The 26,533-nt window shown below is 37.8% G+C and overlaps 1 non-coding gene and 1 pseudogene across 1 annotated transcript; both read right to left on the bottom strand.

Moving 5' to 3' along the window:
* Window positions 1-23,330: 23,330 nt before the first annotated feature.
* LOC149197321 (small nucleolar RNA Z107/R87) lies at window positions 23,331-23,425 on the bottom strand. Its single transcript, XR_016255266.1, has one exon. It is a non-coding gene; the product is annotated as a small nucleolar RNA Z107/R87 (small nucleolar RNA).
* A 440-nt stretch (window positions 23,426-23,865) lies between these two features.
* LOC149197320 (receptor protein kinase TMK1 pseudogene) lies at window positions 23,866-25,850 on the bottom strand (annotated as a pseudogene).
* Between the last annotated feature and the right edge of the window lie 683 nt (window positions 25,851-26,533).

The following is a 26,533-nucleotide window of genomic DNA, read 5'->3' as shown; positions in this document are numbered from 1 at the left end:
CTAGATTATAAGGGTGAAACTTAAAGTTTTTGGGTACCTTGAAGTTTATGATGGCACTGAATCTCTTTATACCATCAAAACCATGATTCAAACGCGAGATTTGTTGAAATATTTTTGCCAAGATTCCAACTACTTTTAACAGTGTTGGCAATTCATTTGTCTGAGTAAATGACGCCCTAATTTGGTGGTGTAACTTTTGTAATGGGTTTTAAAGCATAGCCTATTTATTTGTGTTGTGCTTCTTAATTATATATTTTCATATGCATTTTTGTTTTTCAATTTTCCACACCTCTCACCTTGTCATCTTATCTTTATGTGAAAGAATTGTTAAACGCAAAACAAAGGTTGGAGGTTTTAGAAGATCAAAAGCAGGAAAAATATCATAAAACTCACATAATAACAACTGAGAACAAGGCTTTAGCAGAAAGCAATAAAATTTTGAAATAACAAGTGGCATTGCTACAAGAAGCTCTCATGATTGGGAAGACAGAATAGCAACGCATGAAGGCAGATGTGCAAAACATAAAGAAATTTGTAGTGGAAACTATAAAGGTGATGAATGCGAAATCATCCGAGGATAAAGGGAAAATGATTGTCCAAATAGACAACCATGAAGATAAAGCAAGAGAAGGAAGGAAATGAGATTCCATCAAAGTTTCCAAAACTTTGGCTCAAGTTATTAACAATTCTGCTAATAAGGAAGGAGAAACAAACATTCAAGTTGACAACATGCAAGATAGAAAAGGCAAGGAAAGTCAAAAACAGAGCAACAAACATAATAATTAAAGGCGTGAAAGACTATGGGAAAAATGAATATACTCTTAACCTTGCAAGAGACTTTTTAAAAGACAAGTTGCTATGGCAAGGACAAATATGCCAAGCATGGAGGGCGGGTAAGTTTAACGATGAGAGAGCCAGACCCATAAAAGTCATCATGCCTAGCTTGTGTGATAAATATATCATTCTAAGCAAGAAGCATCTCTTGATGGGTTCTCGCTCTTTCCTAGAAGAAGATTTAACTGTAAGACAAGAGGAGGAAAGGAGGGAGGAAATGTTAAAGGTCAGGGTGGCAAGAGATGAAGGCAAGAGAGCATAGATTTATAAAGGCAAAGTTGTGATAGCACGATTTGGACCTCCTTCCAAAACAAATCAGCAAAATGGTAATAAAGAAGAAGTAACAAACTCTTCAACAGGGAATCAAGAAGCAAAATCAGTATGGGAACGCAAGGACAAAGACTCAAATGTGAGTCTTGCATGTCAAAATAAATAGCAATCAAGTCATATCGAGGTTTCCTTAATATTAGTTTGTTGGAACTACAGAGGTTACGCATGGAGACGAGGACCTAGGTTACGGCCTATTGTGGAAGAGAAAGACATAATTTGCCTCATAGAAACACATGAGCATGAAGGGTGCAAGACACCTCTGTTTGAAGGAAATTGGAAGATGGAAGTGTGGAACAAGGCAACAAGGAATGGAAAATGGCAAGGGGTTTATTATGGTTTTAATGAGGGAGAAATAAGGTCGTCTCATTCAGTGAGAAAAAGAAGACTCAATTAAGCAATTCATTTGGTTTAAAATATTAGAAAATGGAAACCACATCAGAATTGGAGCATGCTATTTTGTGCCACAAGATTAAAAAATATACAAAGGTAGAGGGCTTGACCAAAAGGATCCATTTGTAGCCTTAAAAGCAGATTGCAATATATTCTCAACTAGGTGATGTCCTTATAGTGGGTGATTTCAACGCTAACACTTAAAGTGAGCAAGCTAGCATTCTTTGTTGTAAAGAAGATTGCCACCCTCTTTGGCTTATAAAAGAGAGTAATCATCAGTGGGAAAGAATTTCAGAGGACAATGGTTGCAATCTCTTTGGTGAATAATTGCTTACTCTATGTGGGGCCTTTTATTTAGTCATTTGTAATGGCTTGACTAGATGGGCAAAGTTTGGTAATTTCACTTGCAATACTTACAATGGAGTAAGTGCAGTAGATTATGTAATTTGCTCGCATGGTTTGTGTGAGAAAATGGAGGAAGTTTTGATTGGAGATCAACTTTGGGACTTAAAATCATATCACAAGCCAATTTATTTAAGTTTCTCTTGGACTAGAAAGAAACAATTAGAGTCAAACATTCAGCATGTCCAACAAAATCTCCCACAGGGCAGAATTCTTTTGACTCCAGAAAATTTTAATACCTTCAAAATAATGCTAGAGAGGCTCTTCGAGAAGGAGAAAATCATAATTCACGACCTTCATAGTCATGATTTAACACATTTAATTCAATGCGCACTTGCAGAGTGCAAAAGAGCAAAAATTAAGAAGTATGAAACAAATTTCTTTCCGGTTAATGCTTGATTTGACGAGGAATGCAAAAAGGCAAGGAGAATGTGGAAAGAGTCAAACAAGGATAACATAAATCTCAAATCTTACAAACAATTATTAAGCAAGAAAAATGTCGATTTCATGGTTTCAAGGAGGGAAGAACTAATCTTCCTTCGGAAAAATAATCCCAAATTATTTTGGAAGGAGCTCCAACTGAGAAATACACAAATTAGAAATAGTATTACAACTTCTAAATGGTTTGATTATGCAAGACAACTCTATGAGCAGGATCCCAAGGTTGACCCTCCCCCCTTGGTAACCACTGATACTGAAATCTTCACGTTGCAAGAGGTAGAGATGGGTATCAAGAAGTAGGGTGTTGGAAAAGCAAAAGACTTAGCTTAACTCCAAGTAGAATATCTAAAGTGGGGCTCAAAGATCCTTGCACGCCACATTACAAAAAAGCTTAACAACATCATATAACAGGGGCTCCCCACAGATTGGACAACTAGTCTAGAAATACCTCTTTTCAAGAGCGGTGATGTAAATAATCCCTCCAATTATAGGACCGTCTTGATAAACCCTTTGTTTGCAAAGCTATTAGGAAGCACACTAGAAAATAAAATTAGCAAGTGGGCAGAAGCAAGAGATAAGCGTGCTAAAGCAAAAGTAGGTTTTAGACCTAAATATTCCACAGTTGATCATTGTATAACTTTAAGGCACATCATTGAAAAATTTTGGGAGAAAAAGGAAGAAGTCTTTTGTTGCTTTGTTGATTTCAGAAAAGCGTTTGACATGGTTCCTAGGGATAAGCTTTGGCACAGGATGGAGGAGCTTCGGGTTCCTAAACATGTGAGAGCAATTGTGCATAGGCTGTATGAAGAAATGAAAGTCAAAATTAAAACTTCGGAAGGCATTTCTGAAAGTTTTAGAAGTGATATCAGGGTCAAGCAAGGTTGCTCTCTGTCTCCTACCCTTTTCGGTTTATATATCGACAAGCTTGAGGAGTGGTTAAATTCGCAAGGGGGTGATGGTATTCATTTGAGAAAGTTTGTTATAAGGCTTCTTTTGTATGCAGATGACTTTATTTTGATTGCTAAATTGACTCTTGGTTTGTAAGAGCATTTTTGTAGAAGTGTGGGGATGCAAGTCAATATCAACAAAACGAAAGTAGTGGTTTTCTCTAAAAAAAGAAAACATAACCAACATAAGTTCTACTTTGAAGGAAACATTCTGGAAGAAGTTGCAATTACAAATACCTCAGAATTGACTTCAACAAAAATCCTTCTGGAAGAAGTTGCGATTACAAATACCTTGGAATTGACTTCAACAAAAATCTAAGTTGGGATGGTTGTAGAAAGAAAAAAACTTTGGGGGGTTAGAAATTTTTTAATGCTTTTCAAAATAGGTGTAGAGAGGCAAAGTTATGGGACTGGAAAACCACTCAAACTCTTTTTGGGCTTCTAGTGATTTTGGTAATTCTCTATGGTTGTGAACTATGGGCCAGCAGTACATCTGACATGCAGTGGAGACAAATTGAGAAAATTCAGAAGCGTTTGGTTACAAACAAATTCAAGATTAAAAGTGCAATTCCTTATGCTATCTTGTTAAGTGAAACAGGAGCTGCTCCTATTGAAGAAATTGCTATGGTGCGAGTCATAAGGTATTTAAAAAAATTGAGCAAATGGAAGAGGGTAGATGGCCTAAGATTGTCTTTAATGATAAATTGTGCAAAAAAAAAATGGATGCATCAAAATAATAAATGGTTTAGTAAATGGGGTATTTTCTTGAACACGTGTCCCATAAACAACAAATAGATAAAATTTTTTATTATGGATAAGTTTTACAAGCGCACTTGGGATAAGGAGCTAGGAAGAAAGAAAAAGTACTATATTGAAGTGTTTAATCCCACTCATAGTCATCAACCAAAAGCATACATAGAGGCCAATATCTCTTGGAGATACAAAATTCTTATTTAATTCTCATCAACTCCATTCTAAAACAGGGCGCTAGAAAAGGCTAAAAGAAGTGTGGGAGGAAAGAGTATGCATTTTTTGTTCTTCTGGAAAAGAAGAAACAAAAAAGCATTTCATTTTAGAATGTGAGGCCTTCAAAGACAACAGGGAAAGTTATGCACATATGCTGGTAGTTAGCTCTTGGGATAATCTATTTAGCCAGGGGTGTTATGCAGATACGCTAGTAGCTAGCTCTTGGGGTAATCTATTTAGTGATGGATTTGTCAAGAAGTTAGGAGCATTTATTGTGAAGCTTCATATAAAAAAGGCCGCATACATCAAGCAGATGAAGAAGCAATATGTCCCATAGCTTATCTTTAACTTCATGAACATTAACATGCTTTCTTTATTTCTATTAATAAAATGTTATTATCGAAATTATTTCAACATGCCTCCCGTTTCATCTGCATTCTTGAACTCCATGAAAACAAAGTCAACATATACGATCCAAGCAGGCTATAATTTGTACTGCAAATAACAAATTGCAATCTGCACCACGCAGCTTAACGATCCAGTGGAATTCTGCCCGTGAATGTGACATTGATGGGCAGCCATTGCTTTAAATAAGACCAGGCGGAATTAACATTGCTAAGCTATTCTCTTTAAGACCAAAAGATATGCAAAGAAATTAAATACGTAAAGGTGACTTGTCAAGAATAGACGGGGAAGAAAGTGGCTTATGCAGAAAAATCTGTCCGATAAAAAATGATGAAAGAGATGGTTAATTCATAAGAGCCTATATTAATAAAGTAAAAATGATGAAAGAGAAGGTTAATTCGGGGGGCCTATATTAATAAAGTTATAATCAATGGTAAATTATAAAAGGAAATAAATAAATAAATAAAATTATGGAATTTGGTAAAGAATTTTGTGAATATAAAATTTAATATTTTAAAAATTAAAAATAGAAGCTTTTATATTAAAAAATTATATTTGTATTTAATTTTGTCTAGTTTTTTAGTTAATGAAAATTTTAATATTTAAAAAAAATTGAAATTTCTATATTAAATATTAAAAAGTATAAGTATGTAAATAGTAAATTACATATTAGAAAATATAACAATCAATTTCATATGGTAGAAAATAATAAGTTCATAGTTACTAAAATACTAAATTTATGTAATAAAGATTAATAATTTTTTATTTATAAATATTTGTAAGATATATAATTAATTTTTATTTTTATTTATTTATTTATTTATTTTATTATTGTTATTATTCTTATTCTTATTTTTTTTTCGCGCTCCTGAGAAACCTAGCGCGAGCATTGCCTGCCACCTTCAGATCTCTGGTTTGCGCCCCCATTCTTCCTGATGGCCCCTCCGGAGGCTCCACCGGAGGAGTTTGCACAGTAGCAGGCTTTCTCAGCCCTTGTCAGTTCCCTGCCACCTCAACGAGATCGCCCAGCCCTTTCAAAATTTGTAAAAAAAATAGAAGGACTTCAAGAGGTTTCCCTTCCTCCTACTCTGCCTAGAATGGCTGCTCTTGCTTTGGCCGAAAAGGGTCTGATAGGGCAATTCACTGGTCTTTGGCCCTCACCTAAAACTGTTCAGAGGTGGGTGGAAAGAAATTGGTCGGACAAAATCCAAGGAAAAATTGCTATTAGATTCTGCGGGAAGGGCTACTTTACCTTTCACTTCGAGACAAAGAATGACAAGGATCTGATTTTTCGCAATGGACCTTATTTTATGGACTCCAGAGGTCTGTACTTAAACAAGTGGACGCCAGATTTCGATCCAGAGCTTGACATTCCTAATGCAGTTCCTGTTTGGGTACGTCTCCCACATCTCCCATTACACTGCTGGGGAGATGACTCTGTGCGAGCCATTGGAAATGCAGTCGGCAAATATATTGACAGAAGCGAACCAAGAGACAACATGCAAGCATGCACCCGTATCTGCGTCGAGGTCGACCTGGGCAAAGGACTTCCAGAAGCTATCAAGATCAAAGTCGATGAATGGTCGCACATACAACAGCTCGATTACGAACAGATCCCCTTCAAATGTAAGGTATGTCACGAGTATGGTCATTTTGCCAATCGCTGCACTAAGATTATTAATGTGGATAATAATACTCAAGATCAGCAATGGGAAGTGGTAAAAAAAAAAACAGCCCCTAGTCCCTCTTTACCCAATGAACCTGGACCCTCCTCTCATAAAACCTCTGCCCAAATCCCATCTCCTCCGCCTTCCCCTCCTCATCAATCTCATTCCCCTGGACTTGGAAAACCCCTTCATTCTCCTCCATCCACCAACCCTTTCCATGTTCTTTCCCTCCCTGAAGGTGACCCTTCTCCTTCAAACCCTCCTGATCAGCCCTCCTCCCCTCATTCTATGAGTGCCCTTCCTCCCCTCTTACTTGAACCACTCCCCCCTAGAATCACCCGAAGCAACTCCAAGGACCAGGGCTCTTCCTTTGATGGTCAAAAGAAGCCAGGGAGAAAGACTACAAAGCAGCATAGGGATGAAAACGCGCAGAAAGACATAGCCCTTGGTCTACAACATCCAATAGAATCTTACATTCAGGCCACAAAAGATCAAGAAGTAGCAAGCAAAGACAAGGGAGGCAGAGCACCTCCTCGAACCACAGGTCTGAAATGATTAAAATACTTTCTTGGAACAACAGGGGACTTGGGCACCCCGCTAAAATCAATGCTCTAACAAACCTTATAGTGCAGGAGAAACCATCCATAATATTACTACAGGAAACAAAGCAAAGAGAATCAGAAATCAACAAAATCATTGGAAAGTATAAAAGTTACAAAGGAAGCATATGCGAAGCAAGAGGAGCTTCTGGAGGAATTACCACCATCTGGAATCAAAATGACTGGCAAAGTGAAGCTGAGTTAATCGATCAGCATTGGATAAAAACAGTCCTGAGAAATAATATCAGCAATCAACAGATTGTCATCTTCAATGTATATGTCCCCAATCACTATAGGGATAAAGGAAAATGCTGGGAAACTCTTAGCAATCACATCATGGAAGGAGACAACAGCAACACCATAGTAGGCGGCAACTTCAACTTAATCCTGCATGCTAATGAAAAGCGAGGGGGGAATTTTCTGCCAGACCCTTTCAGGAATCAGATGGAAAACGTAATGCACATTGGTGATCTGATAGACATAGCTCCAAAAAATTGCAAGTTCACATGGAGCAATCGAAGGCTGGGCAGCCACAATATCATGGAGAGGCTGGATCGATTCTTGGTTAATATTTCACCCCTGTCAACCTTTTCATCTGTTAACTCCACCATTTTGCCTTTTGTTGCTTCAGACCACTATCCAATCACCCTCGCCTTGAATACTCACTGCGCCCTTGGTCCGCTGCCTTTTAAATATAATCATATTTGGAGTGATCAACAAGCTGCCCGAAACATCATCCAGCTCACCTGGAGACAGCATATTGAAGGTTCCCCACGCTAAATATGGGAGAGAAAACAAAAGAATGTGCAAAACGAGCTTAGACAATGGGCCAAATCGCACTACAAGGAGCCAGAACAGGAAAAGCATGAGCTAAAACTTCAAATCGCTGAACTCCAATGCACAATCGAACAAAAGGATTACTGCCACAGCGAAAAAATCCAAGAAGAAGAGTTGTACAATAAACTGAGAAAAATTAAAAGGCAGGAGGAAGAAAAGTGGCACATCAAATCAAGACAAATATGGCTGGAAAGTGGGGATAAGAACACATCATTCTTTCATAAACAAGCCACCGCAAGACAAGTCAGAAACACCATAACTGCCATCTCGGACAGCGCAGGGACTCAACATGTGGAACAAGCAGATATTAAAGAAGCAGCTACAGAACATTTCAAGGACCTCTTAACCGAAGTACAGGAGGAAGAATCTTATGATGACCTGTTACAACATTTGCATTTTAAAGTCACAGATGATCTGAACAAAAACTTGACAGCAGAAATTAAAGAGGAAGAAATCATTGAAGCAATCTGGAACCTCCATCCCAACAAGGCACCTGGTCCGGATGGGTTCCCAATTAGCTTTTACAGGGATTAATGGGAGTTGATAAAGAAGGACCTCATAAAATACATCAAGTGGATCCAAAAAAAGGCAAAATAGGTGGATATACAAATTCTACCAACTTGGCTCTCATTCCGAAGGAGAACCGGCCATCCGATTTTTCTCGCTTCAGGCCCATATCTTTATGCAACTCATCTTACAAAATCTTCACTAAAATCATAACCTCTCGGCTCAAACCTCTTCTACCGATGCTGATCTCAGAAAACCAAGGAGGCTTTATGGAAAACAGACAAATTTCAGATTCTATTCTTTTATTTCAAGAGGCCATACACTCAAGTCATGCAAGGAATGAGAAAGGCTTCATTCTAAAACTAGATCTGGCCAATGCCTTTGACAAGGTAAGGCATTCTTTTTTATTTGCAGTTCTTCAAAGGATGGGCTTCTCACCTCTTCTTATTAATGTCATAAGATGCTGCATTTCTGGACCTTGGATCGTCCCCCTCATCAATGGAAGACCCGGACCTTCCTTCCAATCCTCAAGAGGACTAAGGCAAGGTTGCCCCTTATCTCTTCATCCTCATGGCAGAATCATTTAGCTGTGCCCTTGATCAAAAGAGACAGTCAGGCCTCATTACGGGCATCAAGTTTGAAGATGGCATTAAAAATATAAATCACTCTCAATTTGCCGACGACACCCTTCTGCTAGGGGGGGCGACCACCATTATTGCAAGAAGATTCAAGTCCCTTCTTGACAAGTTCATTAGATATTCAGGAGGTAAAATAAATTACCTTAAGAGCTGTATTTATGGATGGAATGCTTTGTCCCAAATGATACATAATATTGCCAATATTTTTGGTGTCCCCTGCAAGCTAGATTGGGACTGTTTCAGTTATTTGGGAATGCCGATAACCATAGGGAAAGCAAAGACTGGAGTTTGGGACTTAACGCTAGACAAAATGAAAAGGAAACTTCAGAGATGGGGAACTCTGTGGCTCAATCCAGCTGGGCGACAAGTTCTACTAAAATCAGGGCTTTCCTCCCTTCCTTTATATTAGTTTTCTCTGGCCCAAGCTCCAACTTCATTCCACCGAAAAATGGATAGCATCCTCAGATTTTTTTTCTGGCAAGGGGGCAAGAATGAAAAGAAAAAATTCAACCTAGTAAACTGGAAACAGGTTATACAAAGCCCTGAGAATGGAGGTCTGGGCATCAGGTCCCCATCTATTATGAATTTAGCATTCAGTGGGAAATTGATTTGGAGACTTATGGACAATCAACCTGCATGGTGGAAAAAAGTCTTAGAATCAAAATATCTTAATCAACGAAGATCGCAAATTCTTAATGCTGAAATCCCCAACAGACACTGTACAAAGATATGGAAATTTTGTAAAAAAGCCATCGTCTTCATGGCGCAAAATGTTTCTAAAGTGCTAAAAGGAGGTGAAACGGTGAACATTGGTTCGGACAAAATCACGGGGAACCCTCCCATAAACAGTCTTCCAGATATCGACCCTATTCTTCATTATCTCCACAGCAAAGGCATATCTAAACTGAGTCAAATCTCTCAATGGAATGAATCAACTAATGCCTGGGTTCAATGGGAATTCCCACCCATACCCCACCATCTCAAAGGTAGCTTTGACTCTCTTTGTAGCTGTCTGCACAGTATTGCACCCACCATCAAAGGTGCAAAGGATGAGTATCGTTGGGACCCTTCAGGAACAGACTATTCCATCAAAGCAGGTTACAGCTACTTGAGCAGTAAGGAATACCCCACTGCTGTCTGGGCTCATGGGAAGATTTTAAAAAGAGCTGAAGCAATTCCAAAGATCAAATTTTTCATGTGGACACTTCTCCATGGTAAAATTTTAACTGCAGAGAACCTCAGGAAAAGAGGCATTTTCGGACCCTCTAGGTGTCCCAACTGTCAAGCGGCGGAGGAAACCATACAACACTTATTTATATCTTGTCCCTTTGCTGCCTCATGCTGGAACAACATCATACCTTCTGCTCCCTCCATTTGGAATCCCCAACATTCTATTGTCGAAGCCTTAAACAACTGGAGGAGTAGCTATCCTTGGCATTCAGCGAATCAAAACCCAGCTAAAAGAGTTTGGAACGCCATTCCTTTTGTTCTTTTGTGGCGCATATGGATCGCCCGAAACAGTATGATCTTCCGAGACAAAGCAACTACAATCAGGCACATAATCCTTAAAGCTTCAAGTCTTGCATCAGAAACTATAGCAGCTAAGATAACAAAGAGAATCGATCCCGTCAGCCTATGGACAGAGGAGCGAAACTTTATTTGGAATCTGATAGACAGGTCCAGCACCATTTCAGCAACAAAGATCAGTAAGTTCAGTGGCAAAGCCGACAACCCAGAATGGAAAATCCGCCTCACAAAAGATGATTTCGGTAAATGGCTCCTTTCAAAGAATTCTCACTCTTTATTTTTTGACGGAGCTTCCAAATCTAATCCGGGAGCTGCCGGCGCAGGGGGCATCATTCTGGATCCTTCAGGTGCACCGGTGTCCTCCTTTGAATGGGGTCTGGGAAGACTAAGCAATAACCGAGCTGAAGCTCTGGGTCTGTTCCAAGGTCTTTTGCAGCTTCAGAACCAAGGGATTAACAAAGCCCTCATCTTCGGCGACTCGGCTATAATAATCAGTTTAATGAATAGCAACAGACAAGCATCCAATCTCTTTCTCCATCAAATCATCAGCCGCTGTAAAAATATGTTGTCTTAGGGCTTGGAGTGCCAATTTTTTCATGTCCTTTGATCCAACAATTAGGAAGCAGATAAGAGAGCTAGTCATGCCAGCTCACGGGAAAAAGGAAGCCTCTTATGCAATCAAGCGAGCCTGCACCAATTCATCCCTTGATCCACATGATTGCCCCAAATCGCCACTCTCCAAGGAACTGCGCTTCTATTATCAAGGAGTCTGATCAAACCTCCATCTGCAGCAATCTCTGTCTACGCAGTTTATTCTCATTCTTGAAGACTTTGAAAAAAAATCAAATTGGATCTTATTCAGCAGAACTCGTGACTTTTGACAGCCAGCCTGAGGCCTCCATCGACTGACATATCAGATATATCACTATTGTTTAAATGTACTTCAAAACCAGTCTTCTGCTGTCCCAATTCATAAGAATCTATACTTGTTCTAGGATCTTACAAGTGAACAGTAAAAGCACTCATGTGTACTGCCACAATGAAATACAAACAGAAGCAACTACTGTAACTCCATCTCTTGTAAAATCGGAGCTTAGACTCCTCCAACTTTTTTGAATATATCAAGCAACCGATTTTGTAAAAAAGAAAAAGAAAAAATTTGGTATTTTTTCCCTATTGAATTTTATACATGTGTTTTTCAAATTTGGTAACTATGTTTTGTACAGTCCAACTTTATGGGTAACAAAATTAAGGTTTGAATGTGTTTCCACAAGAATGGAATGTGCAACATTTAACTAGAAAAACAAAATTAACTTTTGAAAGTGTCTTTTCAACCAAAGCCATTTAAAAAAGACTAAATCTATGAGAAGAGAGATATTAAAATTTATAATTTGAAATAGTTACTCTTTTCTAAAAATAATATAGGTTTATGATTTTTTTAATAGAATTATACGATGTCAAAATTATAGTGAGTTCGGGAAGTTTCTCCAAGCTTTTTAAGCATAAGAATAAAATCTTAAATCAAATTAAATAATTTGTTTCTTTAGGTCTGATAGACCAAAGTTTAGTCTTAATGGACATTAATCACCACCATCATCATCATAATATCAAATATATTTTTAATATTTTTAAATATAAATAATTAATTAAAAAAAATTAAAAGTAAAAATATAAATATTATTTTTTAAATAATTAAAATTTCTAAGATTTATATGTCCGAATTTTTTCATAGAGTTGTCTATAATGCGATTTTTTGGAGATTCCGGTGACGGAATCCGGCGGAAGAAATTGAGGTTAAATCTTGATTTCTTGTAGTTAAAATGGTTTTTTAACTGCATATTTGGATTCAGCACCGTCGAAAACCCCTGGGACGCTTTCATTGTGCAGAAACTAGCTATCAAACTTGCGATTCCAATAAATTCCTGCCGGATTTCGACCGGAAAAACCCGCCGGAAAAACTTTGAAAAAGTCGCGTTATAGACAACTGCTTTTTTCAATATTGAATTTTTTCAAATCGAATTCAAATTAGAATTTTGTAACAATGGAAATATTGAATTTTTTCAAATCGAATTCAAATTAGAATTTTGTAACAATGGAATTAGTTGGAGTGAGTGGAGCGGGACTCGGGAAAGTGTCCGAGGACGTGTGGTACCGAACCAGAGCGCCTTAGGATTCTCGATCCACGCGAAGACGGCAGATAAACGTCAAATACGTGGTAAGAGGTGGGCCCTTCCATACCGCGTAATTCAAAATGGCTTACGTGTGGGACTGTGGACAGGGCTTTCCTTTTCTAAAGGCGTGACGCGTATCTTTTTAAACCGTACACGAGTGGTCTTCTCGCAAAATTAATAAAAAGATTAGTAAAATATGAAAGTTTTTAAAAAAGGACCACGGCACAAAATGTTTAATTTTTTTTTAATGTATATGTGTTTTATTTAATATTATTTTATTTTAACATTAATAAAAATTAAAAAAATTGATAAGCCTTTTGCACGGATTCCTAAGGTTTATATTAAATACTGTTGATCAATTTACATATTTAATGTACATGATAAGAACTATGATTCATATTATCAAATACAATTGTATTATTTAATATTATTAATAGTTAAAAAATTAGATAAATTTTTTAATAAAATTATAAAATTAAATAACTAGTATTTGCACCAGATGTTGCAAAAGAAACGCCGTAAGGCATAAATTGAAGAACACAAATACAACAAAAGAATACTTTGATAAAGAATAAAAATATATTGAACGCTCAAATCAATGCCCCATTAACTGAAACCAGTTAGTAGACATATCTATCAACATTAGGATTATACACAATGATCAAGAAATTTCCCATATACAAACAGCACCTTCCACAACAACCTTTTGTCACATCCACATTTTAAAAAATGCCTTGGAACGTGATTGGAATCTCCCATATTGTCTTTTTCATTATGCAGATAAATCTTCCATATTGCTATTTTCATCATGAATATTGTTAGTTCATTGTTGTAAAGTGTTAGTGTGTTAAATTCAATACTGTAAGTTTGACAAGCGAAAAACATTCCTCAATTAGCGTAATATGCATTTTTCTCTCACCATGAATTTTTCAGTCATGCATTACAAAACTTCCATCAAAGAGCACAAGTAACAGATTAACATGTATTTTCCCTTCATTATTTTCATCATAGAGCCAAGAAATCTACGCCTTATCTATAAAGTAACAAAAACATTTTGAAATAAGTTTAATATTTCAAGCCAGTGTCTAACCTATAAAGTAACAAAAACTTTTTGAAATAAATTTAATAGTTTAAGCAATTGATTAACCTAATTTAATAATTGAAAATTTCTCAAAGATGAATTATACTCCATAATAAGAAAGCCAACATTGGAGCCCATACTTTCACTAAAAGGAAAAGAAACACAACCACTTGTTAAGAAGAAATTCAAGTAATAATAATAAAACAAAAATAATAAACATTAAAGTATAAAATGGTATTTCCAACACACAGGTATAAATATACATGCTCTATGTCCATTGTTAGATTAAATGGGTGTGGAGAAAGGGCAAGAAGCATGTTCAATTTGTTTCTAAATGAGTGATTATCTAAGCTCGTAAACATAATAAAAAAGATATTTATTACAACAACTTCTATATGATTATTCTTTTTGAAACATAGTTAAGACCGTAAATTAACAATTTCAGAAACCTACACATGTTAGAAACAATCAGATAAGCCATGATGATTGAGTTTCTCGTTACTTAAAGTCTTTGTTGATTGAGTCCACTGAATGAGCCAAGTTCATGTTAGCTTTGGTTGAGTTGATGTAAAAATGTGTAGTGGAGTTGATATCAACTAAGGTCTAGTTGTAGAATTACCAAACTAAGTTGAAGTTGGCTTAGCTAGACATACAAGGTTAAACCAGCTGACCGATAAAGTTTGTCATAACTGTAAACAAAGATTTATTCAAGCTTAGCAACAATTACTATCATCATCGGCTAATGTTTAAATACTAAATTGCAAAATGTAGTTAATGCCAAATAATGTATACATTTTTTAGGGTATTGGGCAGTAGCAACACCAGAGCTATGTTGTGGGTTTTGTATTGGGCAAATTCGTATTGTGGAATTTGGGTTTTACATGAGTATTGTTGTTTCCAGAGAAAACGATGTTGTACATAATAGTGGAGAGATGTTGTGCAATTGTTTCAGGTTCTGTAATTTGATGATATGCACAGAATGGGTAATGCCATGAGGCCCTAAATGTTTTTGGTCAAATAAGGAGAGTGTTTCTAAGCCAAACAACTTCAGCTTTGGCACCATTGTCAAGGCCTGCATTGGGTAATGCCATGAGGCCCTAAATGTTTTTGGTAAAATGAGGAGAGTGTTTTTAAGCCAAATAACTTCACCTTTGGCACCATTCTGGAACATCTAAAAGCTCTGAACAGCTTACCTGCCTGGTACTTAGTATGTTGTACAGGCCTGGAACTTATATTTGTGTCAACAAATGAGTATGTGGTTGAACCCACAGGTGTCTTCATCGACAAAAAGAAAGCAGCTGCTCACTTGAAGGTTTGAATATTACCATTCCACAATTCAATTATAATTGATTTTTTCCTTCAAAGGTTATCCGACATGCTACTAATTAAAAATACAATGTAGGTAAAAGTTGAGAAATGATATTTGAGGTAACTAAGGAGTTGTCACATGTAATGCCACTCCAAATACAATGTAGGTAAAAGTTGAGAAATAATATTTGAGGTAACTAAGGAGTTGTCACATGTAATGCCACTCCCTTTCTACATGAGCAAGGAGATTTGGCAATAGCATGTCCGCTTTGGCTCTTTCTCAATTTATAAAATTGACACTGTTGACTAATATCGGCATAACCGACCCTATTCTAAGTTGAAACTTCTTTCAAATTGAGCATTCACCTCATGAAAGGTTACCTTAAAATTGCTCCATAGTTGTGACTATTCGAAATTGACAATGTGATTAAAAAATAACATGTTTGTTTTAAGTTAATGGTTTCAATCATGAATCCGTTGTGAAATTTCTCGCATTTTAGCTTCTAATTGTTCAATAATGAATCCATTGTGCATTGTTCCAATTGTAGAAAATTCTAGCCCTAAGTGATTCTTTCCCTTATGATCTCAATCAAACAAATCAATTATTGAATTTTATTAATGTAGAAATTAATTTCGGACCATAGCAACAATCATACAATAGCTGGAAAAGCAAATAGGATGCATAAAACATTTTTTTTTCTAAGTAAGACTAATTCTATTAAAAAAGGCAAAAATATAATTACACAGAGGCCCCGCCTCAAACTCTGTTTCTAGCTTTCATCGAAACAGTTGATACTGCCCCAGATTAGGGAAACCAGCATGAAATTGCAAAATAGTTACCATATAACCCTGAACTGACATCAACAGACACCATAATATGACCTTGTGACACAGAAAAAAGGTGCAACTCAGCAAAACTAGACATGACAGCAAACCAACAAAACTACTGAACTGCTAAACATACGCAAAAATATCAAGCGAATGGACCAAACCGTGATCTGCCTGAGGCCGATTTGGTTCATGGGTGGCTGCATTTGCCAGAGGGCATCAGTTGTTTTGCTACTCCTCCGGAGTTTCCTCGACCATGGGACACGCATACTGTTCCCAATCGTCTTCCTTTTTCTCCACATCGCTCTTCTCAGCATCGCCTGTAGGCCCCTCCATCTGTTGGGTGCCTCTTGATCTGCCAGCACACCCCACCGTTAAAGCCACGACTGCAGAGCAGCCACCCGCCCGTTGAAAGTCGTCTACATGCTCATTGTCACCATGCATTCTGCTATGCCTGATTCCCTGGCTATCATCCTTTGAATTTTTCTCCTGACTCCCTCTCATATCCTGGGCTCTCATCCCTTGAGAATGCTCCTTAGAGCTTGTCACTTGATCACTGTCCAGCATTTCTTCTTCAGTGAAGATGACGATCACCTTGGCAGTGATAGTAGGTTTATTTAGACGGCTATGGAGCCTGAAATGGGTAGTGTGAGAGGCAGAGCCAGGACTCTGCTGGGAAATAACAGAATGGAGCCCAAAATCTCTGAGCGGATCCCTTGACTCCATCCCACGCCCCCGCCTGCTGCGCGTGTAGGAATAGTGTCTGAGCTGAGGTCTGGGTTGAGGCTCATCTTCCTGGTCCTGAGGAGGGGAAGGGGGAGCCGAGCTCTGCGCAGTATGAGGTCTCGCTCTGCCTCCTCGAGAACCTCCATATCAACTCCTCATTTGATGCCTTACCATCCTGGTGAGGACCGAGAGCAGATCAATGGGATATTCAGCTGGGGAGGGGGGTTGATTACAAAAATAGGGCCTCTGAGTAAGATTTACAGGGCAAAGCATGGAGTGGGACAAATGGTGGCCATTTCCAAAATCGATGCAACTAAGGTGCCAACAACGTTTTCATGTAGCTGTTCTGCTACTTGCGAGCTTTGCCTGCAGCGGACAATAGCTACGGATCAGGGGACGAACAATGGGAACAGGAGGCGCCATTCTGATATCTACTGTATCCATATCTCGGCCTGATGGGCCATTTATTTCCATCTGCATGTTGGTCAGATTTCGACTGCAGTGAGCCTGGATCCGGGCCCAATTCATCACCTGGCTGGTCCTTGCGCCGACGTTTCTAAGTGAGCCCATTAATGCTCTTTGAAAACACCCGCATCCGGGTCATAAAACAGTTTTTGCATAAAATGGTTTTTGGAAATGTTTGAGACCACTCAGAGCAATGATGGCACTGCACAAAGGAAGTTTAATGCTTAGCCAGGTGGATGGGATTAAAACAAAATTGAAAAGGCCAACTTGCAGTCCGAAAAGGGTCAAGCCCTAAAAGAGACCTGAACCTCAGATCAGACTATGGTGGAGGGACGAAAGGCCTAAGAAGGTTTGCTAGATTTTTGTAAAGGCAAAGCCTTTATAAACCAATTGTATAAAATGGTTTTTGGAAATGTTTGAGACCACTCAAAGCAATGATGGGACTGCACAAAGGAATTTTGTGCAAGGAGGCTATCACATCAACCCAGGAACTTGCGTGAAAAGCAATTATATTCCTCCTCCCTTACAGTGACTATTGAGAAAGTTCCAAGAAAGTTACTATCACTATTCAAAGGAATAAGAAACTTTACTCTGTTTTTTCTTGGGTTCAAAGAAAACTGAAGAGTAACCATCACTGTCAAAAAGCAATAAATTAGATGTCACAAGATTTAAGTTGAAGATAAGACAGAAGAATACTAATATGGAATGGAATTTCAACAAAGGGACATGCCATTTTGGAAACATACCCTATAACATGACATAGGTCACAATCAAAAGCTGAAGATGGTTCATGAACCAAAATAGATTTTATATATTTTATGCCGTAACAGGGCCAAAGAAGACTGATAAGCTAGATACTCTCACTATTCAAAGGAATTAAAATGTTTAGATATTTGTTTTCACATATTCTAATATGATCCCACTGTAGCAGAGTGAGGTACAAATGTTGGAGAATTCCTAAAACAAAAAATACTTGTGCCATTTTGACTTCTTTTGAAGTTGAAAATTCTTCGGAGAAAGACTAATTTCGAGATTTTTTCAATTTTAGGACTCGAACTCAGATAGTTAGATCGCTGCCACTCCTCCTTCCATATTTCCCTGCAGATTTGATTGAATGAGGCCTTCAAGCATCAATGTACCATTACAAGGCACCATGGCCCGCTGGCAGAGAAAGTAAGTTGTGAGCTGAACATCGTGGCAGCACCTATCTCCTATGTAGCATGTGCATTAAACTGCAAGTCTACAACCCTTGAAAGCACGTTGGCTCCTGAGGAGTAGGGTTACTGACTAATGATTGATCCACATACATGGTGGACCAATTTTTGTTGAAATTTATGATTAAATGGATTGAAATTGTAGAGCCTGATTGGCACTGATGGACTCAGTAACAAATATCTACTTCACCCTGATTATGCATTGTGGGTTTCATATTCAATTTCATGGAACAAACAAACAATTTGATTAAAACTGTAGATTGTGATGGTATAGCTGGATTCAGCAATAAACATATACTGCATCCTGATTTGTGCAAGATCATGAAAGTAAACAAATAATTTGGCTGTAATTGTATTTGTAGATTTGATAGCATAGAAGGATTCAGTAACAAACAACTTACTGCACTTGAATTATGCCAGTTGTGACATACAATTATCTCAACCAAAGAAACAATAATATTTTTAGAAATGAGAGCCAAGGTCGCTATTAAATGCAGATTCTACATAACAGATAGGTAGAGCCAATGTTTTTAAATGAGATTTTTTGGAATTTCCTAGTGAAAAAATTTGTGGCCAAATCTTGATTTGTGTTGTTTAAACTGGCTTTTTAATTGCATATGTAGATTCAGCACCCTCAAAAATCTCTGGGGCACTTTCTTTGTGAAGAGTTCACCTCGACAGCTTGTGATTTCAATGAATCCCTAGCAGATTTTAGACAAATTTAATAAGAAAACTTTCCCAAAAATCACATTTAAAAACTATTAGAATCTAAAAATATCTTGCAATCCTAAAAATAAGAACAAGTTCAACCCATTAACCTTGCACTTATCACAAACAAATAAAAGAGACTGTTAAAAATTGTTGCTTGTTGCAGATTCTGTTTCTTTCTTGCTTGCAGTTATAGCATCTGTCCTTACCTTTGAGTATATTGGCTGTGAGATAAGAAGTGAAGAGAAGTGGAGGACATCATTAAAGCAGCAGTAGCAGAGGAGGTTTCGACTGGGGCGACCTGAGAACACGTCCACATTACTCTAAACTCTTGATCTCTCCATTAGTCCTGTGAATGTGTTGCAAGGTCACCCCAGTCGAGCCTGCTCTGTCTCATTTATTCATGTGAGCCCAATATGCAGGGGAAGCCCTTTCTGAAACTGCGCCAATGAATGTCTGTAATTTATAATTTATTGAAATGAGATTGATAGAGAAGGCGAAAGGAACCGAAATCTGGTAGTACAAGCAGTACACGTGAAGTGCAAATATGGCCCTAAGATTTATGTTGAGTTAGGTCGAAATTAGATGGTTTCACACACTGTCGGTGGAAGCAATGAAAGGGCTTAATCTCCTCCATATTTAGGTTGAAAGGACAGCGCCACGATGGGAGGTCAGTATGAAATTGCAATGTATGGAATGTACTCCAGTACTATTTTTACTAGAAAAAAATTGAATAGTACAAACAATAATACTTTATTATAACAATAGAACGAATTGAAGTATAGTAAGGTTTGAAGGTGTCAAAGCCAGTGTGAATGCTGACGTGCCTAACAGTGACTATTGAGACTATGACATTAGCCAGGGACTTGCACACCAAAACCCAAAACCAGTTTCTGGCCCGATAAATATTTTGTTCATGGATGATATTGTATAAATCATATACATTTCACAACTTGCTTGACCACGGTAAGATAAGCACCGTACCTACCTAATGTATAAAAGAAGACTGATAAGCATGAGGAGGGGCAAGCGGTCCACTGCCAAAGCGATGGTTGTTGTAATTAGTAGAGGAATTGTAAGAACCGTGCTCTAATATGTCTGATTTTGAGTCTGAGTCAGTAAAGAAAAATGCTCAAATGTAACTATGTGCTCCTTCAGCGACCATGATGTCATGGTGACTTGGGAGCTCCACAGGGAATTTGTGAATTTCTAACAATTACATTAACCCACTTGCAACTTCTCTCGGTAATTCTTTCCTCCTCGCATCTCTATTAGATACTTAATAGACATTTTAACATAGGATAATGTCTAAAATACAGGGAGAACATCAAGGTCTACAATGGAATTTATTGTGAGTATTAAAATGTTTAGATATTTGTTTTCAGATATTCTAATATAATCCCACTGCAGCAGAGTGAGGTACAAATGTTGGAGAATTCCCAAAACAAAAAATACTTGTGCCATTTTGACTTCTTTTGAAGTTGAAAATTCTTCAGATAAATAATCCCAACAGCAATGTTAAGATACACACAATAATCCCAAAATAGGGACATCCAGTTATGCCACTGCAGTAAGATCACCTGAAATATCACATAGAAAACAGCCACAAACCAAAGATGGCCCATGTGGCATGGCACTGAAACCGTTGACAATGTTAGTAACAAAGTGAGGAAGGATACTATGACATTAGCCAGGGACTTGCACACCAAAACCAGTTTCTGGCCTGATAAATCTTTTGTTCACGGATGATATGTTATAAACCATATACATTTCACACTTTGCATATGTATAGAAGTTCAGTTCGGCTAAACTTAACAGAAAGGAAGTATATCTCTAGGTGATAATGACAACTCAAGAGACGAAGCCGATGCGCTGCTCAGGCAGTTAAGGCGTTGCAACTAAGTCAACATAATCAAACGACTCAACATAATCGAACGACTCAACATGATTCAATCGTCTAACATATCATCTAATGGTGCAAAGTAATGACACGTAGACAGAGAGCAAAGTTGATTTCAGAGGGAACGCCTTACGGCGTAATAAACCATAGTGGCGATGAGGCATTGAGCAAATTTCAAACAGTACAAGAGGATTGCATAAGATGAAGCAATGGAATATACATGTGACTGCAGAAAAGAGATTCCGCAAAAGAAGTTGCAAAGAGGAAATTTATGTAGTTTTAGAATGGCACACAATAAAAGCATCTGAATCAGGCAAAGCATACATAAATCATAAAGTGGAGGCTAGGCATTGAGCAAATACTGCAAAACCCCAGCCAAAAAACAAGACGAGACGAGACCGACAGGTTGGAGCAGGTGAGCAGACCAAAACTCAGAATCTCAGGTTACTCATTCACTAGATAGCAGAGATTGATAAAATTTTAGTTCAAATCCAAATGAGGCCAGCGAAGAGTAACACATAAGAAATGAGTCAAATATGGAGACAAGATGGTGGGAAACTCAAATGAATTACATGAATTGCTGCCCACTGATTTTCTCATTAACAGTGTGCTCAACACCGCAGAATTTCACGAGTTTTCCGTGAAATATGTACAAAACAATCAAAGCCCCAAATCAATTGCACAGTACATTAATGAACTAATGTTTTCTCTTCAAGATAAACAAAATGTGAAAACGTATTGCCCAGATAGCCATTGGCAATCGCCAAGCCAAGCAAGAAGTTCCAAAATGTTAAGTGGACAAAGGCAATTAGAGTAGAGCTAATTGCCTAACTTTTTAGGATAGCAGAAATACTTTTTTCAGGATAATAGACTATTACAGGTAAATACTACAACCAAAATTTAAGAAAAATAAGTACTTGTACTTGGTGCGAAGCTTGTACTTGGGGATTACTATTGCGTTCATGTGTAACAAACAAGAAAGGGAATTGAAGCCCCTTTCGGAGACGTGAGATATTTTACAAGAGAACTATTGTAACTGATCTCTGAGAATAATTAGAAAAGATCCTCTAAAAACTAATATATTCTCTGGGTTATTTATTACCAACAGTTAGACAAAAATATCGTCCACCCCTAATAAACGCAATTAAGGAAAAATTTTGCCTCCTAAATGCTGGTTTTGAAGGGATAATTAAATATTCCATGGGAAATTAACTACATCTGTAGTGAGATTTAGAAGAGCCTACCAACATGGTTATCAAGAGTGAACATGTAAAAAGGCTTCTGCCGCCACCAGGTTTCAAAGTTAATTACCTCCGGACAGTATGTTGCTCATTGTAGAGGAATATTTCCATCATCCAGCAGATATTTGAACACGTTAAGCATAGAAAAGTTCAGTTCAATTGACTTTTGGTGCCTCTTCTGAAACTGACAACAAAATGAAAGGACTTCCATAACACCATAAATCTCCATCGTCCAATAGATTCTAATACAAAAATATCAACTGACTAACACTTGTACCCAAACTAGGGTTTGGGGCAAGGGAGGCAGGGGCTTAGGAAAGGGCTTGAATTAAACCCATGAGTTTACAGATCTCTTCACAACAGGGTACGACTGAGGAGAGCACATAAACGAAACATAACTCTACAGATCTCCCAGTAGCATTCTGGCATAGTGCGATTTGAACAAAGTTTGGATTGATGAGAATGGAAAATTGATGCGCCGAAAAAGAGGGCCTGGTGATATACACAATAGCATGGCCAACAAAAAAGATAAATTGGAGACTTTAACACATCCAATAAAAATGACTAATAATAAAGATGTAAAGTACCTTGTAAAGAAATATGTGAACCGATTATCACTGCCAAAACCTCGGGACCAGTAAAATAGAACCGAACCCACTTATACAGCACTTATAAACCAACGCGAATCACCAGTCCCGTATTTAGCGGTATTGTGTTTCAGTTTATGTTCTAATAACATAGTCTTCATTAATCTAGTTAACCCTGAAGCTTCACAACCTTCTGTAGTATAAACATAATCACTTCAACAAGCGAAAAGGAAAACGTGCAGACCCTGTTTCAACAACGGGAAAGATAAAATTGCTAAAAGAGCAGCTCAGCGTGGCGGTAAATTAGGTTCGATTCATGCCAGCAGTTTCCTCACTCGGCTCGGAAGAGGGAGCTTAGTATCATCACAGCTGCTTTTACACATTAACGATCAAGAAAAAAGAACAAAAGCATTTTAAAATATTTCTATACGAAAAATTGGATCAGATGAACAAAGAAAGAAAATTCGAATAATGTCTCGCATTTTAGGTTTAATTCTATGAGAATTTGCTTCGGACATCTGGGTCCTCTCTATGCTACCTTTGCAACCATCGATAACGGAAAAAATAAAAGAAAGGAAATCCAAACATTCAAACGAAAAACGGAAAGAAAAGGTTGCTCAGTTCAGCGGGGTAGTCGACATACAACTCCAGAGGAGCAGCAATCCGTTCTGTTGAGCTTGATATATTGAAAATCATCACCGCAACCATTCAAAAAACAAAAGAAAACAAAAACCTCATCCTAACATTCACCTCCCAAGCATTTCACAATGGAGAACTGTAAACCCTGTGGGTTATAACAAGCCTGAAAAACATAAAACCCTAAAACTTCCAATCACCGCAACACTTCACAAAAGAATACAAAACCCTCGTCCTACCATTCATCTCCGATCCTTTCACAATGATGAATTAGAAACCAGAAGGGTTATAAAAAGCCTGTGAAAATAAAACCATGAGACTTCCAGTGAAACCCTAATCGCATATCTCCGATCCTTTCACAATGATGAATTAGAAACCCGGAGGGTTATAAAAAGCCTGTGAAAATAAAACCCTGAGGCTTCCAGTGAAACCCTAATCGCATATGCCCTGACTACTACGGTGGTAAACGAACTCACTTTTCCTCTAAAGGGTTAAGGTAAGGGAAATCTTCTAGAAGGTAACCAGATAACCAAAAGTGCCGGCCAGGCTGGTTTCAACAGAAAACTTTCCATCAGGGGCCAGCTTGACCAACTCTCAATCCGAGACCTTGGCCCTCATGTCGTCGCCCAGAAGGATATTAGAGGGCTTCAGATCTCTGTCAATGAAGCTCGTCTGTGCAGGTACTCAACTCCGCGGGCGACATCGAGGGCAATGCTAACCCTCTGTTTCCATTCTAGCGGCCTCAGCCCGGCCGCCGCCCATTCAAACAGATGCAGACTCAGCGGCCCCTGGGGCATATACTCGTACACCAGCATCTTCTCCCCGCTGTCGATACAGTACCCAAGAGACGAAGCGGATGCGTTGCTCAAGCAGTTAAGGCGTTGCAACTAAGTGAACATAATCGAAGGACTCAACATAATCGAACGACTCAACATGATTCAATCGTCTAACATATCATATAAGGGTGCAAAGTAATGACACGTAGACAGAGAGCAAAGTTGATTTCAGAGGGAACGCCTTACGGCGTAAAAATAATGCATAATTGTATATATACATAGGCTCTTTTTATTTCAAAAATGAAAGGGAATCTTGATAGATTTTCTTTTGAATTGTTTTTAGTGAGAAGAAAACATTAAGACATAAATTTTTATCTTTTACTCGATATAATATTTTCATTATTCTTACATAAAAAATTATCAAACTTAATATAACCAATTTCCAATAATGTTTTAATTTTTTCTTCAAGTTAATTTCTTGGTGTATATGTTGTTTGTCAATTTAATATAACCAATTTTTAGTAATGTCTTAAATTTTTCATAATTTCTTTGGTGTACGTGATACTACTTACGTTTGATGAGATGAACACTGATAATTTAGTAATACAATTTTAAATAATGCAATTTCATATAAAATGAATTTGATTTTAATGATAAGTTAAATAATAATAGAAATATACAATTTTATATGTGAATTAGGGATGTATTAATATTTTTATATCTTTTTACAGTTTTAATATATACAATTCTATATGTGAATTAGGGATGGATTTATATTTTTATATCTGTTTATAGTTTATCTTAGTTAGGCAAAGTAAGCTTAGTATATATTTTTTAAATATTTATTATTTTAACATAATTTTGATATACAAGGTTTTATAGTTATAAATAAATATTTTTGAATTAAATAGGTATAAAAGTATTTTTCAATTTAGAAACTTTACAACTTTGGTAATAAAAATGACATCTTTCGTTAAAGGTAGGAGTTATTTAGAAATATTAAAAAATGTTGGGACAGAATGTTATTCCATTTAAAAATAAATTTAAATTGGCTTTCTAAATATACCATGTTGCATATAATCTTTCTATATTTCCTTAATTCTCTAAATTGATAAGTGATGCACACAAAGGCTCTCCTTGAGATGGGGTTGACTAAAAAACACAACAAATAAACACTCGACAACAAGCTAGGGTTCAATATGTACTAGGTTATGGCATGCAATCCAACATTTATTAATGAAAATATACACTTTTAAAAAAAATATATAATAATAATAATTCCTTGGGTTTATTAATCTTGTGGGTTTGTAATACTAATCCCTTGAGTTTGTAATATTAATAATCTTTTGGGTTTATTAATCCCCTAGGTTTATAATATTGATCCCTTTTGTTTATAATATTAATAATTCATTGGAATATTTTTTTTTTTTTCCAAATAAGACTATTCTAATATTCACATTAAAAGTGTAAAATTACAACATGACGAGCAAAAAGAACCAGCTGTCCAGAAGGGAAGGCAGCATGAAACAGAAAGTGTCCAGAGCATAGATGTTGGACAAGACCATGTTTTGCAGTCCCACGCAGGGCATCCAGAGGAACACTATTTAGCTTTCCTGATCTTACCAGATTTACAAAAAAACAAACATGATTGACCTCGACACAACAACAGATACAAAAGATTAACAGTATTGACAAAAAGCCCTCGCTACTGGGCCGCATAACCTGAAAAGAAGCTGCAAAGCTTGGTTTAAACTTCAGGAGTCTCCTCCACGATCCTGCACCATCCACCATCAGCCAGGTCCTGAGCTTGGGCCTCCTCATTCGCAGTCGAAACCGGGGGCGCAGGCTCCATCATTGTGTCATTGACGTTGCTGGCCGGCGTTTCCATGTCTCGCGAGGAACCTACAATTGGCATCGGAACTGTTCCCTGGTCCTCCCGAAGAACACTGGATTCGCCCTCTTCTTGGGCTTCCTCGAGAAAGAGCACAGATACATGGGCAATGATCCGAGGACGGTTCAGGGAGCAGTTGAATGTGAAGATTGCAGAACCGAAGGAGGGCGAAGACGAGGAACCTGGAGAGCTGGGTTCAAGAAATTGACTAGGCCTCAGAATGCTCCCTCTTCCGCTGCGAGTGCGAGGGTGCTGACTAGAAGTAGCATCACCGGAAGAAGGGCGAGAAGGAGCACCCCGAGAGGTGCCTCTGCGGCTGAGCATTCTTTGGCGGAGCCGAGGCATGACAACAGAGACAACGCCTTTATGGATTACAGAACAGACCACCGGAGAGATATGTCTAAGACCATACACACAGGCTATCGGACGGGAGCCCAAAGCAGCAGCGGGAGTCGGAGAAGTAGACAGAGGCTTCGAGCTAGCTGAGCCAGAGCCCAACCAACACAACACA

The sequence above is a fragment of the Pinus tabuliformis genome, chromosome 2_2 (genome assembly GCF_031772625.1).
Source record: "Pinus tabuliformis cultivar Carrire ecotype Pingquan chromosome 2_2, CPIR1, whole genome shotgun sequence".
Lineage (NCBI taxonomy): Eukaryota > Viridiplantae > Streptophyta > Pinopsida > Pinales > Pinaceae > Pinus > Pinus tabuliformis.
Note: the sequence above shows the minus strand (reverse complement) of the source record. Positions and strands in the feature narration are given on the sequence as shown.